The following is an 18,469-nucleotide window of genomic DNA, read 5'->3' as shown; positions in this document are numbered from 1 at the left end:
AATTTCAAGATGGTATCAGTGGTATATTAAGCCCTGTGGGACCCAGGTACAGGGAAAGTGCATTACAGAAGCTGCTGCATTGTGAGCTTCATGAATGCCATATGCAGACTGGGTGCACCTGTCACAGGAGAAACTCGGTTCTTCTTGCCAATGCAGTAAAGGATTACAGATCAGCCAGTGTATTAGCGTGCAAACAGGATTTGTTAGTGATACATTCTCATGGAAGGGGACAGGTCTTGCTGATGGGAGTGAAAGGCAAGAAGTTGGATGGCAAGAGCACCAGGTCCTTTGTCCTGAGGACTTATATAGCTGGTGGGATGGGGGCAGAGAAGCTACATATTGATTGACAGGTGCCAGCTTCCACAGGGGATGAGACCACTCAAATGTAGTCATATGTGGGGGTCGTTAGCACAAATCCTTATCTGGCTTCAGACCCCATTTGGTCATCTTGTAAAATAGATACATGACAGGAGACAGTTAAAGTTAAAACAGTTACCCAAAGTTATCTATGGGCTCTTTCTGTAAACATTAGGGACCCTTCATAAAACAGATAGTGGGCAGAGGCAAACAGTTAGCCAATTTTGTTTTATGGGTCCTTTCCTTGAGTGCTGTGGACCCCCTCCCATCTTCTAGGCCTTGGGATGAATAGTTTCAAAGCCTCTTTCCCAGATGGTGAAAATGATACCTAGAATTTCAACGTGTTAGCATGGGGTTTCTTGTGATGCTGGACCATCTGGCAAGAGAAATGACCCAGGCTCAGGACTGCTGAGTTAGTGGGTGACACATGTCTTCCTCGTCCTCCCTGCCTTGGTTTACCATCTATCCTACCTAACACACCAGTGTGGGCAGATGCTGTTCCCAGTGTCAGTTCTCAGCAAGGGGTGGGTGAGGGTCTTGTTTCACAGGTTATTTTCAGTACCACCTGCCTATGCTGAGGAGGCTCTGAGTGCACAAGCTCAGAGAGAGGGTGGTAATCTGGAGGAAGGCACATCCTCCACCTCACACCTCCTTCTCAGGGCAGTTGAGTCTATGTGGGGAAAGCAATGGGGTCTGCTCAAAATCTGAGTTTGGCTACAGACCCCTACCCTGTCCTTATCTTCCTTTGTCCAGTGCTAAAGACCCAGAAGACATGGGCACTGATGGCTGTTCAGCAGGACTTGTGATCTCAGTGATCCACTTGCCAGATTCTGTCTGTGCTCACTCAACTTTGAATGTCAAACTGAAAGGCTGGAGTTCCCATTTCCAGTGTACAGGCTAGGAAGCAGGCAGAGAGACATTGAGAATCTTGTCTTAGGTCACACAGCTGGAGAAGACAGAGCTGAGACACCCACTACGGACTGATGTGGAACCTGTATGCTGTGCACCAGGAAATGCTGACGCTGAAGGGGCAGCAAGGAGAATGAGAAAGACCAAGTGCCCAAACTGAGCCAGGCTCACTCCCGTGCACAAGCATACATCCCTCCCTGCAGTTCACCCCTGAGGCTCCGGAGGTTGTAGGAAACTAGAAGAGGCAAGAGAAGCCAAGGGAGGAGGGTAGGGAGCCTATTAGGAGAAAAGGCCCCACTTCCCAGGAGGCTGGGAATTCCCTTCTCTGGTGAGTCTGTCTCAAATCTCTCTCTCTGGGCAGTAACCAAAGTAGACTGAGCCCTGACTCACCCATTTGTAGGGGCTGAATTTCTGTGGCTGAGTATAAGTTCTCTGTGGCTCTTCCCGAACTCTGCTTTCAGTGATGGGGGAATGAGGGACGTGGGCTTCATATTTGTATGGAGACAAAACTCTTTAGAAAAGGCCATGATAAAACCATGAAAGAGATTGGTGCTGATATCCCCATATTACTCTTTGAACTATTTGTCCATCTCATCTCTTGTCATGAAACTGGAGGGTTTGTTTAATCAGTTACTTCTGTACTTACAATCTTGGGGAAAGTAAGGGGCCACAGACTTCCTATGGCTGTTGATATGCAACTTAATGCTAATGACTCATTCAGTCCACCCACATAGGTCTTCTATCCTGCATGTGTCCTCTGGTGTCTGATGACAACTGACTTCTGTGTAAAGCCTCTCCCACACTCCCTGCAAACATGGGGCTTCTCCCCTGAGTGTGTCCTCTGGTGTGTGATGAGATTTGAAATGCATGTAAAGCCTCGCCCACACCCCCTGCAAACTTACGGTTTCTCCCCTGAATGTATCCTGTGGTGTATGGTGAGATGTGACTTCTGTGTAAAGCCTCGCCCACACTCCCTGCAAACATAGGGCTTCTCTCCTGAGTGTGTCCTCTGGTGTGTGATGAGATGTGACTTCTGTGTAAAGCCTCGCCCACACTCCCTGCAAACATAGGGCTTCTCTCCTGAGTGTGTCCTCTGGTGTGTGATGAGATGTGACTTCTGTGTAAAGCCTCTCCCACACTCTCTGCAAACATAGGGCTTCTCCCCTGAGTGTTTCCTCTGGTGTGTGATGAGATTTGACCTGCATGTAAAGCCTCGCCCACACCCCCTGCAAACATACGGTTTCTCCCCTGAATGTATCCTGTGGTGTGTGATGAGAAGTGACTTCTGTGTAAAGCCTTGCCCACACTCCCTGCAAACATATGGCTTCTCCCCTGAATGTATCCTGTGGTGTGTGATAAGACCTGACTTCTGTGTAAAGCCTTGCCCACACTCCCTGCAAACATAGGGCTTCTCTCCTGAGTGTGTCCTCTGGTGTCTGATGAGACCTGACTTCTGTGTAAAGCCTCGCCCACACTCTCTGCAAACATAGGGCTTCTCCCCAGAGTGTGTCCTCTGGTGTGTGATGAGACCTGACTTCCGGGTAAAGCCTCGCCCACACTCTCTGCAAACATAGGGCTTCTCCCCAGAGTGTGTCCTCTGGTGTGTGATGAGAACTGACTTCCAGGTAAAGCCTCGCCTGCACTCCCTGCAAACATAGGGCTTCTCCCCTGAGTGTATCCTCTGGTGTCTGATGAGATTTGACTTCTGTGTAAAGCCTCGCCCACACTCCCTGCAAACATAGGGCTTCTCCCCTGAGTGTGTCCTCAGGTGTGTGATGAGATTTGACTTCCGTGTAAAGCCACTCCCGCACTCCCTGCAAACATAGGGCTTCTCCCGAGAGTGTGTCCTCTGGTCTCTAATGAGATGTGACCCATCATTGAAGCCTTGCCAACACCTTCCATACTTGAACGTTCTAATTCTTGACATTCCTTCTTTCACAAATAACTTGCCTGTGTCTTCTGGACTCTCTTTCTGGCCTCTACAGGGCTCTTCCTCCATCATTCTCTCATGCTCACTAGAGTTTCTCATTTGTTCTTTGGAAGGTTGGAAAATGGGTCTTGCGTGTCTCCTCTGACTGATCCTTTTAAGCAAAAGTTTGGACCTTTCTTCGAACTTTTGATGTTCAGCTTTATCATTCCAGCTGTGTGTACTAGTATGTTGTTGCTGCTGATTCTGATCCACTGGACAGGGTTCCTCTGCTTGGAGGTGTTTTCTCGCAGATGCTCCCGGGAGAATCTGAGAGGTATGATTCAGTTTCACGTGCTGGCTGAGGAATTTCTGACTGGAGAAGGCCAGAGAGCAGGAAGGACATGGATGCACCTCTGGCTTTGGTTCTGCTGAAAGAGAAAGGTTTGGTCAGGGCAGATGTTGACGAGAATGCCTGGACCCTATGATTAGTGCCCTGGTAAGACCTGCCCCATGAATTTTTCTTACTGTGGTGACAACACAAGCTCTGTCTCCCACAAAGTGTCCACTTCCGGTCTATTTTCCTTTTTGCAGTGAATCTCCTTCAGAAATTCAGAAAGCCCACAGCAAGGGTCTTTTCTAATATTGCCCAGACTAGGGGCTGTCAAGGAGCATGAGAGGCCATTTCACTCCCTGTGTGGACGGAACTGTAGTGACCTTTCCCTTCTATCATTATCTTCTAAGTCATGTTAAAAATGAAAACCACAGGCCCCAACATTGCTTTTCTCTGGTTTCTAAAACAGCAAAATGAAACGTCCTCCTGCCCGTGCTCATGTGGCTCAGTGGAGTGAGTGCCAGCTTGTGAAGCAGAGTCACAGGTTTGATTCCCAGTCAGGGCACGTGTCTGGGTTGTGGGCCAGGTCCACCGTAGGGGGTGTGTGATAGGCAAGCACACATTAATGGTTCCCTCTTTCTCCTTCTTCCCCTCTAAAAATAAATAAATAAAACCTTTTTTAAAAAGTCCTTCCTCAAGCCTCACACCAGATGTTTATGATTCATCTCATTCAGTGTTAGCTCATTTCAAATACACTAAGTCCTGTTTCAAAATATTTCTCCAACCACACGTCTTACACGCCCGACTCCTGTCTCTAGCCAACCCACCATGCCACTTGGAGATGAAGTGATCTCTGAGGGGATTCCCCACTGGGGTTTATTTTCTAAAACTTAACAAAGCATGATCAGAACAGAGAACACACCACTCTACAGCTGACGACTGCACACTTGCACTCAGGCAAGTCCCCAGGGTTTCAACTCACATTACCAACACTGCACTTCAGGGCTGCTAAGCATCCATCTGATCTCCCTTCTTATCCTCTGTGCTGAGATGAGACCTGAGTGACCCTCAGCCAATTCAATGCCCCCTCTTTTCTTCTCTGCACTAGATGCTCCCTCTGCCTGGGATCATTTGCCCCCAGGTAATTTTGTAAATGTTATCTCCTGAGAGCCCTTCCCAGACCACCTGCCATACTGCACCTCCCCTCACACTGATCTCTAGGCACTTGTCCTGGATCAGTTATCTCCAAAGCACTAACCGCTGTGTAGTGGTATGCACATGTTAAGCACGTGTGCCTGGTTTTCCCTCAGGTCCTTCAAGAGTAGTGATTCTCATCCTCAGGTTAATCTGTATTTCCAGGTCCCAGGATGCTGTGCACCACAGAGTAGGATCTCACACGACAATTCACTGAAATAATGAACGAATGTGCCTTGCCTGAATGGTGTCCTGGTGGGTTGGGTGTTGTCTGAAAACTGAAAGGTTACAAGTTCGATTCCCAGTCAGGGCACATGCCAGGGTTGTGGGGCAGCTGGGGGTGTGCCAGAGACAACTGATTAATGTTTCCCTTGCACATTGATTTTTCTTTCTCCCTCCTTTCCACTCTCTACAAAAATAAATACAATTTTGTTTAAAAAGATTTGATTTATGTATTTATTTTCAGAAAAGGGTGAAGGGAGGGAGGGAGAGGGAAAGAAACATCAACGTGTGGTTGCCTCTCACATGGCCCCTACTGGGGACCTGACTCAAAACCCAGGCATGTGTCCCAACTGGGAATCAAACCAGCAGCCCTTTGGTTCACAGGCTGGTGCTCAATACTCTGAGCCATACCAGCCAGGGCAAAATCTTTAAAAAATAATGAATGCCTATAAACAAAAACATTTTATTCAGAAGTATGGAGGAAAATGAACAACAATAACACCTCCCACCAGCTATAGAAGTTTCAGAAAAACTGTCTTGGTGAGAGAACTGGTAAGTGATTGAAAACTTCTTTTTTACCTTTCAGTCTTTCAGCACTATAAGTGGTTGTGTATTTTGCTCATAAAATATTTTAAAAATAAAAAATATAAAAATTTTGCCTAAGAGTCAAAGGCATATGATTGCATTGTGAACTTCTGCAGCATGTGATTTGAAACTTTACTGACTTTAGAGTGGACTTTACTTAAGAGTTGGATTATGAATATTTCTATGGAAAATTCTCTCTTTTCCTTCTGTTTTGAAGAACAGTGGTGCCCACCTCTCCTGGACATGAGCTCTCTCTTCCACTTGCTGCCCCACTTGCTGCCCAGCTCCTGGCCATACTCGTCCCCAAACCAGACCAGCAGCTCACAGCCTGGCCTGACGACCCGGCAGGTTCGGTAGAAAATCTGCCCATGGTATTGAAAGGCCACCAGGTTCTGCTCTTCATCATCCCGGGCACAGTTCACATACCTGGAATTGAGGTGGATGAAGGGAAAGAAAACCACGGTGATGAGTTCCCACTACTTGTTACATCCATGTCCAGTTCCTCCCCGATTCTTAAGGCTCAGGCATTGCCCACTGTCCTAATGCTCCTGGGTCCCTTCTCTTCAGTGTCTGAGCGTCCGCCAGAATGTCATGTGAATGCCTATCTCCGAGTCCTGCTTGCAGTGTTCATCCTGACTAATACCATTTCCTAAAACCCAGTTCTAGACTTAACCTCTACCCTGATTGGCCATAATATCCAGTGATACCTTGCACCTCCAAGCTCTCAATCAAATTGTCTCACACCACAGAACATGGTGCTTGATCTAGGGCCCTGCTTCTAAATTAGCTCACTAATTATCCAGTACTCAGCCCATGTCTGTTTTCTCCCAAGAGGCCTTTCTCAACTCCTCCACACTTTATTTAGGGTACCATTCACTTGCCTGCCCAAGGTGACCATAGAAAATTGGAGGTCTTTTTATCTTAGTAAAATGAAACAGAACAATAGTAGTTGATTCACATTCTGTTATCCTTGATAAAAGAGAGCCCCTCTCAGGAAAGGGGCCCATGACCATTCCTCTGCAGGCCTCAGAGCCCAGCTCTAGTTTGAAGTGAGGCTGGGATGGTTTGCTGCCCTCACATTTTTAGGCCATCCTTGCTTTGTGGTATCTTGACACTGAACTTCTTGGAAATTATAGTTAAATGTTTCTAAAAGTGGCTGTTTTATGTCTGTCTGCAAGAAGTCTTTCATAAGAACATGGGTTGTGTGATCTGTTTAAGTAATATATTCCTTAATCTAAACTGGAATATAGTCAGTGCTTAATTAATGTTCATTTGATAAGTTAAAGTGTAATCCAGTGTCCCTGGTGAATCTAGCTAGGCTCTTCAAGGTCCTTTCTAGCACCCAGATTGTGTCTAGCAGAGAACTTTATAGTTTAAGGACATAGGCTACTTTTTTCCTAAAAGCCCCTGAAATGAAAGAACACTGTATAGAGAAAAAAAGGGAAAAAGGATTCAGGGAGACTGTTGAGGGAGGCAGGATGAGAGGGAAATTTATATATGGGCTTGTGGGGGATGAGAGTCCCCTCTGGCACCCAGAGACCTGCTGACCTCACCTCATCCAGTTGGCCCAGGATCTGTCCTTTCCATCCACATACTCATAGCAGTTTCTCCCTTTGGCAATCTGCATTTCAGAAAAGAAGTTAAAGACCTTCTGTTTATATTTTTTTAGTGGGGAGGTAATAGTCAGAAGAATTATTTTACTCCACTGTGATCAAAGTTCCTTCAGCCTGTGTGGGGATTCAACTGCCACCTGTGACCACATGATATTTTCCTTAGTCATCGCCTGTGGTGGATCCTGGCCTGCAGGATCCGTGTGTGTTGTGGCTGCTAGAGAACAAATACACACGGACTACAGAAGTCCTGTGGAGAATAACGGTCGGCATGGACACTCTCTGAGAGAGGGTGAGAGGGCCAGAGAGCCCAGTCCCTGCGTGGACAGGCTTTTATTGCTTCTCTGGGTACATTACATGGAGGGTAGTCCTTATTTATTATGCACAGCTTCAGTGCAGGGGATTACCTTTTAAGGATAACAAACGTAAAGAATGTTGCTAATTACTTCAAAGAGAGGATGTTGCAGACCAAGGGGAAAAGTGGTTGAACTGGTCACACTCCATACTTGGGAGGTTTCGCTGAGATTTTAGGAAGTTGCAGTAAGCCCTTGCTGCCTGAATTCAGGGTGAGGGAGTTTTAGCAAAAGCACGTCTCACAGCAGTCTGGTACAATGCAGGCCTGATTCCCCACGGGAAAACCTATCTGCGGGTGTGGTCCCGTGTGCCACTTGCACCCCACTGGCTTTCCACGTGAGGGCTGAGCTACATTTCCACGACACTTGAAACGGTTCTCTACAATCGCCTACACATCTGAGTCTACCTGTCCAAACAGAGCAAGAGGCCCACAAGGGAGGAGCCACTCTTTTGTGTCTGCACCACTTTGCTCTCACTTACCGTCTGATCCTTAAACAGGAGCTCTATGTTCATGTAAAGTCCAGTCAGTACAGAGTTAACCATATTGCCCCCTCCATGTCTAGAATATAGGTGAGGTGAGGTCCCTCCAAGCCTCAAAAGGAATGTGGGAAGCCCGAGGACAGGGGAAGAGGTAAAGAGTTCTCACCAGCCAGGAGTATCTGCTCTTGGCTGCCTCTTCATCTTCTGTGATGTGTCCTTCATAAGGGCCAAAGTGCAGACCCACTGGCAAGTCTGCTGCCTCATTCCACACTCCAAGCCCAGCCTCAGGGATGCCCGATGGCCCGATTTTCAACCCAGGGGGCAGGGTGAGGGCTGAGTGGTGGGGATGCCCCTTGTCCACTGCGCTGTCCTTTACAAATGTAGGGGGCCCATGCACAGCACAGCTGTCGATGAAGAAGTTCTGACACTTCTCACAATCTGGAGGTGAGAGGAACAGGGGTTAGGGAAGGTAGAGCACCTGTTCCTGGACACAAATAGCTTCAGAGGGGGTCCTGCACTGACATCATTGAGACTCATTCCTGTACTCCAGGTTGCTAGAGGATGGGAATGATTTGGGGACCAAAGGACTAGATGAAATTATTGTAGCATAACATGCTTCTTAGTGAGGGTCACTTACAAAGGTAGTCATCATCCTGGGGCTCGGTGACTTCTTGGTACACACAGTCCTTTCTTTCCTGTAGGCTGTACATCTTCATGACCATCTCCTTTGTCCTGAGTTCTAAGTTGGAGAAGGGCAGGTGGGCAAGGTTGGTGTGGTCTGGAGTGTTAGTTCCTGTTCTGTCAGATAACACAATCTCCTCCCATCAAACTACCGCCTGTCCTTTTGTATACTCTGGTATTTTACTTAGTTAACTATTGGTTAAGACTAAGACTCCACCCTAACTACAGAGGACTGATTCAATTTTAGTTTCTAGATCTTCCCATTACCAGGTTTAACTTGCCACCCTTAAATCATTCATAACATATTTATGGATGCACATTATGTGTTAGGCATTGAGGAAAGGCCTCGGCACACAACACCAGTGAAGTGTGGTTGCTATTATCACAGATGGATTTATTGCACAAGTTGCATGTGTCACTTGTTTTAAATGTAATTTAATGTTTTCAAACAATATATGAGTGATGTATCTTTATCTTCACTTTACACATTAGTATTCAGTAGCTCAGAGAATTTACAGGATTTGCCCAAAGCTCCATTGCTAACTTCAGTCTCAGCTTAGCCCAGCTTAAATCCAGGCCCATGCAAAGTCTGCCCCACAGACCTAAGCCATACTTATCAGACCTTTTGTAGGACTTTGAGGAACTAACATTTTCAAATTATTTTCTCTTACCCGATTTTCATCTAGTGTGCTTTCCAAAGGCACATGCTTCTCCAGGAGGGGACACTTGTTTCTGGGGATGCTCTGAGTCACTTGCAGTCATCAAATTTGCTGTTCCTGATAATTCCTTCAAACTATATTCATTGCTTACTGGCACCCTGGACGCTGCCTTCAATACAAGAGTCACATATTAAAAGATAACATGTATTTAATTTTTTAAGGCTTATGATACAGTTTACATGCATGTCTTTAATACTTCAATCCTTGGAAATACCTAGGGAGTATGAATATTAGAGGGGATAGGGCCAATGTGGGTAATGAATCCAAGATTAGAACTCATATCTTATGGCTGTTTTCTTTCAACTGTCTCTATAATGTTGAGAGTGAAGGATAAGGCTGTACCAGTAGTTAGTTGTCTTCAGTTTCCTGATATATAACAAGCTAATTTTTAATGTTACAGTGAATGTGCAATTAAATGTTGTTGATTAAAGTGTTCTGTGAATTGTGTACTTCAGTATGAATGTGATATTACAGTTCTGCGATCAATTTACCCCTCAGCTATCTCCATATTTAAAATCTCACAAAAATTACCTTCAGTGTTCATTGATCATCTTCTAGTTTAACTTGTAATTGTGAAATCATTCATTCAACGAACATTTGGGGGCCCTCAGGGTCCCTGATGTGGGCCTGTGACTTTTGAGAAGTCTGAGGTATGAACCAGGCCTTCAAAGTGCTCACGAGGCAGAGTTAGGCAGCCTGAACAAACAATTCTAAACAGGATGAGAGTGGCCTCATTGGAACTCAGAGAAAGAAGCGGTAACTTCACCCTATAAGAAATGGCATTTGAAATGATTTCCAGACAGATGAGTTTCTGTTGAATAGTGTATAAGCTTTATGAAGACCTTAAGTCATTTTGTTTGTTGTTCCTCAATCATTAAACCTGAAGCTCCTCAGGGGTGGGAGATGCTTTGTCTGATTATAGTCCGAGGCCATGATCCTGGGGATTTTATATTCTTCTTCACCTGGGACCATCCACTGTACCAATGCCTGCACATTGTATGTTTTCCTTAGTCAGAGGGTCTTAGTGCATCTCTCACTTCAGCACAGCAGAGAACTTTGATTGAAAGCATCAGTCAGATGAATGATGTAATGACATATGGATAAGACAATGTAAAATTTAGAAAACTATGAAAGTTACATATTTTTAAGTTTAAAAAGGATTTTATTTTTTTGAGAGAGGGGAAGAGAGGAAGAGAAACATCAATGTGAGAGATAAACATTGATCAATCACCTCTCACACACCGCAACCGGGAACCTGGCCCACAACCCAGGCATGCACCCTGACCAGGAATCAAACTGGCGATCTTTTGCTTTGCAGGATGACACCCAACTGAGTCATGCTGGCTAGGGTAAAACTAGGAAAGTTTTAATGAGTTCGTAAGTGGTTTAGAGAAGCAACTATGGGTTAGATTGCACTGCCACTGATACAGAGATCTTAAACATATAGTCAAACATTTCTACATCTCTGAAAGCTCCCTTCCCTCATCATAAATGGTGACAATTATAATATGTATCTCATCAGATTGTTGTAATGTTTAAGTGAGTTTATTCACATAGAACTCAACGTCTGAAACAGTGTGAGACTGAAACAACTGGCAGTTACTACTGTTGCTGTAGTTGTTAACCATTAAGATGATGATGAGCCCTGGCTGGTGTGTCTGAGTGAACTGAGCACTGGCCTGCAGACTGAAAGGTCACCAGTTCCATTCCTGGTTAGGGCACATGCCTGGGCACAAGCCGGACCAGGTCCCCCAGTTGGGGGCATGTGAGAGGCAAGCTATTCATGTTTCTCTTGCACGTGTTTCTCTTTCTCACTTTCTCCCTCCTTTCCCCTCTCTCTAAATAAATCGATAGATAAAATCTTTAAAAAAGGGTGATAATGTCAGACAGGGTGTGGAAGAGACCAGGAAAGGACGGTGGCAGTTCTTAGGATACTTTCTGCATTTTCCTGCTCTTACCTGCATTTCTATCCATGAGTAAAATTTTCTTGTCAACAGGATTTGGGAAATACTCACCTTGTGGTGTTTACTCTGTTTCCTTCTGAAGGCTACCCAAGAAGGTTTGACTGAACGATGATGAGAAATCGGTGTTTTGGTTGGTAAATGCTTGCAAAAGCTGGAGATTCTTATTAGGGACACAGAAGTCTGATTGAGAGCAGTCCAGGGAACAATCGCAGGATGGCTGGAAAATGTTTCTGAGGTTCATTAAGGCCTAGGCTTCTATTGGGGCCATCCACTAATTTCATTAGAATGTTAAGAAAAATAGACAAAGTGTCATCTATGCTTCATCCTTTGTTCATAAAGCATCTACTGCATTTATTAAAGAATAAATTGGCCTCTCCTGACAAAAATGTAATAAAAGTAACTGCACAGAAACTCCATGTCTTCAGCATAACCATTTGTCTGTCCTGTTGTCTTCATTCAAACTGTCCTTGTCTGGGCTAACGGCACCACGACCACCTGGCCTCCTTTCTCTGATATCCGCCCCCCACCGCCCCTGCAACCCCCCCACCCCCCAGTGCACATACTGGCCACCCACGCCTTCTTGAATCATTAGACTCTGGTCAGCATCCACAGTCTGCTGACCACAGAAAAGTTGAAGATCACATCTTGACTTCAGCTGTGTTTCAAGCCCAGACCCATGAAAGTGGACCGATCCCACCCTCCGAACACTCACGATACTGGACAGAACATGGGGCCACATCAGGAAATGATCCGGTGATCAACCCCTCCCACCCTGGCCCTCCCGCAGCTCCCGTCATCACCATGTTAATACTGCTCCCAGCCCGTCTCCATGCGGGCCATCGTGTCCATGCGGGCCATCGTGCAGCCAGGTGTGGGGACCCTCCTCACCCACCAGACCTGCCTCTCTCTCTTGCAATGACCACTCTTCTGAATTAGTTATTTCTTGCTCACTTTATGTTCTTACACATTTACTGCTTATTAACGCATCTATAAATATAGACGATTACGTTGCCCACGTGAAAGTTGACGGGAACAGCCCCGAAATAGCCCCTCACTCTACGATACACTGTTGTGCATTTTGCTTGTTTGCTGCACCTGCAAACCTGCTCCCTAGTTACGTCCTGAGATGCCACCCGACCCAAACCAGGTCCGAGCCGGGAGGGCAGCTCTGGCTCCTCCCGCCGCTGCTCACCTTGCTGCCTCGGAGCCCGTTCTTCATCGGAGCCCTCAGGGTCCTCCTCCTGCAGCTCAGTGGCCCGCCTGCGGCGGTGACACAGGAAAGCGGGTGGCGGGGCCCTGAGACCCGGAAAGAGACAAAACCTCTGTCCTGAAGCAGAGAGCGTGGGGGAGGAACAACCCCAGGAAGCCCGTGGGACTGGCTCCGACGGGATGGGAGCGTCTATAGTGAGTTGCCGTGAGCCCCGCACCGTCAGCGCCAGCCCCGCTCTGACACGAAGGAGCAAACTCCCCCCATCGGTGTCCCTGCGGGAGGGAGCTGCAGGCGCATGGAGCCGCCTGAGCCGCCCAGCAGCCTGTTGGATCACCGGGTGGCTGGGCCCAGCGCCTGCGCATGCTCTACCTGGGCCCTGCTGGAAGAGGGGCTGGACAGGGCGGGGCCGCGCAGCCGCAGACCCACCGGATGGGGCGCCCTTGTCCCGCCCCCGCGTGCCACCTCAGCGCGGGCTCCGCAGGCCGCGACCTGGGCATATGAGGGCCCCTGGGCGGCCGGGTGGGCCGTGGCCACGCAGGAACCGCGCTTCTCCCACGGAAGGGCCAGCAGGTGCCTCCGGGGTCCGGAGAAGCCCGCGCGAGGCGCAGGCGCAGTGTCCGGCAGGCAGACCGCCGTCTCTCGGGCTGAGAGGCCCGGGGTCCCTCAGGACTCCATCTGCGTCTTCCGGGCGGAGGACACTCAGCGTCCCGGGGGGGAGAGGGCCAGACCGCCGCGGCTGAGGGGGGTTGGGGGCGTCTCACGAGGGGCTTCCGGGTCCCCTCCACTGAGTCGGTTTCCAGGACGACGGCATTCGGGGTCTCTGCGTTTGGGGAGGTTTGGTCTTTCCGGGCGGGCGGGCTGCAGGAAGGGCGCCCCGAGCTGAGGGGAACTGGGGTTCCAGGCTGTTTGGGGGTCTGAGCGTTGGGGGTCAGGAGACGTGGGGTCCTCCGGGTTAGCGGACGCGGCCCCTCAGTGCTGAAGGGGTTCGGGCCCCTCGGGATGAGGGCATCTGGGGTCTCGGGCTGGGCTTGGAAGGTCTCGGGCTGAGGGTTCCCCAGGGCAGGGCTCCCCGCTTACCGGCCAGTCTCCCGGGGTCCCCGCCGTGCTGCCCACCTCGGCCCAGCGTCCTCTCGGAGCTTCTAGGCTTCCCGCCCTCGGGAGCACGGCGGGTGCCCGAGGCGAGGTTCCCGCCCGGATAGCCACGTGGGAGCAACCCGCCAATCAGTGCTGCCACCCCAGGGCCCTGCCCGCCAATGGGCGGCCAGAACAAGCTGGGGGGGGGGTGGGGGGGGCGGGGGGGGGGCGGGGGGGGTGGGGGGGGGGCGGGGTGGCGCTGAACCCCCTGGGTGCGGGACTGGCCAGCGGAAGACCCGCCCCACCCGCGGGGATTGGCTGCCCTGCGTCTCCCGAGCTCCTGTCCGCAGCCTGCAGCGAGGACCACCTCGGCGGTTTCCGCGGCTATGAAGAAGGACCGTGTGCTCCCAGGAGGAGCCGACTCCCCAGCACCTCAGCCGGAGAGAAGCCGTCGTCCCCCTGAACTGAGGATTTTCTGCAATGCACTTTCACTTGACGTGACCCCTCCCAACTTCCTCCTTTCTCCCTGTGGAATACGCTCCTCTCCTTTACTTGTGGAGCCGGCCTGTGGTTTTTGCTACAGCTTGCTTGACCTAAATTGCATTTTTTTACTGTTTCTGAGCAAACCCCTTATCTGCTGGTAAAATAACTGACTGTGATATTTTTAAGGCCAATATAATTTGGTGGCCCGTGTGGGGATCCAGAGGACTCCTGACATCTCTGAGGCTGGGGAGCAAGCAGGTGCAGTGTCCTTGCTCTGAAAGACTCTGGGAAGGGTCCTTTGGTGCAGACTTCCCAGTGATCATTTTGAGAATAGCCATCCAGAAATAACATCCTCATACCCTCTGACCCAGAAACTCCACTTTTCAAAATTTTCCCCTAGTGTCCCTGGCCTGGTAGCTCAGTTGGTTAGAGTGTCCTGCCTACATGCCAAGGTGGTCAGTTCGTTCTCCGGTCCGGGTGTGGCAGGAAAAGAAACTGCTCTCTGTAACACTTGCAAGTTTTGTCAGGACAAAAGATGAGCAAAAGTTATTTTTAGGTAAGGAGCCGGCTGGCAGTCGTTGCTAAGTAAGCATATCTGAAGGTCACTGACCTTGCCCCTGCTTCTGAATGCTTGCTTTCAGCAGCTGGTTCCCCCTCCCTTTCTCCTGTGTGACTGGTGCATAAAAAGGACCCCCAACCCAGCCTTTTTGGGCTCAGAATTTGGGATGATTCTCCTCTGAGCACCCCTGGTAATAAAGTTTGTGCTTCATTATCTCCCCGAGCGTGGATGGATTTTCCACAACATTTTGGTGCATTGGCCGGGAAACCCCTCACGTGAGCAGGTATTTTGCCTCCGGTGAAGGCGACCGGGGAGTTGGTGGGGGAGCCCTGCCGCAGGGGAGGAGCACGTGCCCTGGTGATTCCAGGCTTCCCGGGGCAGAGACTCCTGTGCCACATCCCCGACCGCTCTAACACCTGGGCAGAGGCGAGAGACGAACCACGGACTGTCGGAGGCGCCACTCAGGAATCGGTGAGTGCCCCGGGGACCGGACTCGAGTACCAGAGGGGGGCTGATCACCCCCCAACCGGAAAATGCAGGGCTCTGGGCCAAGACCCAGACCATCAGACTCCTACTCGGGGAGAACTGGTGACTGACTGTGTGTGAATGTGTTTGTGACTCTACGGCCCGGCCAGGCTTACAGAGTCTGATTGGGCCCCCACCTGCGGCGGGCGTGTGAAGGATCCCCTTGTCCTTTGTTTGTCTGCGTCAGTTGGGAGAATTCATCATGGGCTGGGGGGGGGGTTTCTGCCCCAGTACTATCTTGCACGTATGTGGGTGTGCCGCCATTTTGGGTAAGATGGAGGGACGAGGCCACGTGAGTGCCCCCCCCAGGGTGGAGGTGCATGGTTGTCATCACCTTGGATGAGGGGTCACGTGAGAGCCCCTCCATCTTGGAACTGGGCAAGGTGCCAGGCTAAGGGCCCTCTCCAGACTGCATCCGACCGGTTCTCTGTGTAACTGGTTCTGATAAGGATGGCTCTGAAGGACATGTACTGAAGTTTAAGGAAAACATCTGGCCTGTAGGGTGTTTGCAGGGTCTGCGCTTCAGAAAACTGCAGGACATCCCTGCAAATCTAGGGGATTTTAGTGGAAGGTACCGGCAGTGCCAGGGACTTTCGGCTGTCCTTCCCAGAGTGGGAAAGGAACCAGGATTAAAAGAATAATGGTTAAATCTGAATGAGTAAAATTATGTATAAAGAATGTAAAGTTTTAAACCTGGAGTAAAGGAAACTTCAACTATTTGTTTTCTGATTTTGTGGGAAAAGAGCAGTATTGTTTCTGATCAAAAACCCTCTGTACTTAAAATCTGTTTAAGGTTGCCTGTAACCGGTTGGGGAGGATGCCTTTGCCACTCGGGACCCAGGAAGGGTCATTTGGGGCTGATGAGTGCTTCAGCCTCATCAGTATGAGGAAAAGCAGCATGTCTCTGCCAAAAGACCGGGCCTGAAGGAGCATGTCTCTGTGCGAGAGAATGGCCCTACCTGTGTACTGTTCTGGAAACTCTGTGTTTTGGGTTTTGCTCTGCATCTGCTCTGAAAAGGAAATGAAGGATTCCAGGGAAGGTTAAAACTTCACACTCTGTAGAAAGGTAAATAATTTATATATATAAATGAAGAAGGTCTGTGGGAAACTGTAAAGATAAATAGAAAAGTAAAAGTTTTAGAAAGGAATTATGTGATGTTAATAATAAAAGGTATAAGGCATGGAAATACACTCTTGGTGGATATCAGAAAATATATGAAAAAAATAAAAGGGTTGTAAATGCTGCATAAGTCTGTAGAAGTAAAGGTTTTAAGAAGCCCGGTAAATATCAGAAGGGAAAAGATTTTCCTTCAGGCTTTGTATTTTTCTCCCTACCTGATCCCTCCAGAATTTGGCATTCTGAAGGAGTAAGTGAAAACATAAGGTTTCTTTGCATAAGACCAGTAAGACCAGTAGTTAATAGTGGTGTTGCTAACCAGGACTCTGACTGGAATATCACGTCGGGAGGAGGCATGTCTGGGTTCTGGTCATCACCAGAAAGCCCTGAGGAACTGGGATTAACTTGTGAAGCTAGCGTAAGCCCACAGAAAAAGCCTAGTACTTTGTTTGGTTGTACGGTTACATGGCTGTCTTTCCAGGGAAGGAACAAAGGTTGCTTTCATGAAAGATGGCCAAAAAGGAACCTGTGGGCACAAAGGAAGCCTCAAAGATTTGAGCGGTACAGGCGAAGCCAGATGGCAGATGTGACTGTGCTTCTGTGCCCCGAGGGGCAGACTGAGAAGTCAATCTAAAGGTTCCCTGTGTCAGTTCCAGCAAAGTGGACTTAAAGATCATAAGTGATCCAGGCTGCTTTTGGTGTGTTTATGCAAACAAAAAAGCAAAATTAAAAGTGGGACTCAAAGTAGTCCCTTTAATAACAGTGAGGGTGATCTTAAGGAGAAAAATTATGGTTCAAGGAAAATCACAGTGCTCAGTATTAAACATCAGAATAATGCAGCTAACTGTCTTAACAGTTTGTTTTCATTTGAAGGTTAAAACTGGTTTTGTAATATCATCAAAATGTACTATTTACAGGTATGAAGGACCTGTCAAATTGCCATTGCTGAATGTCATTGCAGGAAAGACCTTGCAACTGAATGCCTTCCCAAAGGACAGTCTCACAGGCACAGAGACTGGTTTGGGGACTATTGTGTGAATTAACCTGTGTGTTCTTCTGTTTCCATAGGATGTGTGCCTATGACTTCATTACCTCAGTGATTGGTTACAATATAGGCCTCACTTAAGGGGCCCATTTTTCATCATCACCCCCTGGAGCTCAATGGTTTTGCTAAACTAAGTGGTTGGGTTAGTAAGCAGTTTGGGCGATCTGTGGACTTCACTTTAAAACTGATTTTCCCTTTTCTGTCTTAGTGGCTTAAACAGGAAAGGTTTAGATATCTGAAAGGAGGGAAATAACAATATATTCCCTCAGCCTGAGTAAAGCATAATAGACCACAAAAGCTTTGGATAAGTGTAGCATGCCTTGTACACCTTCCTCCAGATAAGCCATACCTAAGCTGCTGCGTTTGTCATTTAATGGTTATGATTTAATTGTGCCTTCCAACTCTTTCCAAATCTGTCACCTCCAGAATGTAACCAGGATGCCAACGGTCCAGTAATGCCAGCCTTTGGACACAGAGCCTGCGACTTTCGGGTAACAGCCAACTGACCAGGATTCTGTAAGGTCCTTCCCCTTACAGGAAGGACTCCCTCCGTGCTGCACCCCCTTTCAGGGCACCCCAGACCCACGGGTAGGTAAAACAACCTCCATTTCCAGCAGGAAGCAGTTACAAGAAGATGAGACCTTCATCCATTGTTCTTTAAAAGAATTTAAAGTGGGTATATATCTAAAATGAAAAATTGTTACAAGGTGCAGCCAAGGGGGGGCATCTAAATGGGCATTTTGGATGGGGTCCAGAACTCGGAGTGTCCAGGAAATTTTAGGATGTCTTCACCTCTTCCCCACAGGTGTAAGTTGGGGGAGGGACACACAGAGCAAAATATGCGGGGCTGTTTTGTACAGCATCAGCTTTGCAGTTGACCCATGGCGTGGTCATTTAACATGCCTATAGCCTTCGGCTGGTCACTTGGATATGCTAAATGGCTGTCACCATGCTCTGGGCCAGGGAGATAAAAAAAGACCTCCCTGCCCAGGATGTAACTGGAAGGCAGGTCCCCTGAGTGGGAGCTTGAAGAAGATTGGCTCTATAACATGGGGCCACACCTGCCCAGACCCATGATAGCAGCCAGACAGGAGTGGGTACCGGCCTGTCCAGGATCTGTGGGCTGTCTACAAAGCAGCCG

At 48.5% G+C, this 18,469-nt stretch overlaps 1 pseudogene; it reads right to left on the bottom strand.

The window, feature by feature from the left end:
* Positions 1–1,295: 1,295 nt before the first annotated feature.
* Positions 1,296–13,796, bottom strand: LOC123815937 (annotated as a pseudogene).
* Between the last annotated feature and the right edge of the window lie 4,673 nt (positions 13,797–18,469).

This window comes from Phyllostomus hastatus, unplaced genomic scaffold (genome assembly GCF_019186645.2).
Source record: "Phyllostomus hastatus isolate PE091 unplaced genomic scaffold, TTU_PhHast_1.1 phas_contig_196, whole genome shotgun sequence".
NCBI lineage: Eukaryota > Metazoa > Chordata > Mammalia > Chiroptera > Phyllostomidae > Phyllostomus > Phyllostomus hastatus.
Note: the sequence above shows the minus strand (reverse complement) of the source record. Positions and strands in the feature narration are given on the sequence as shown.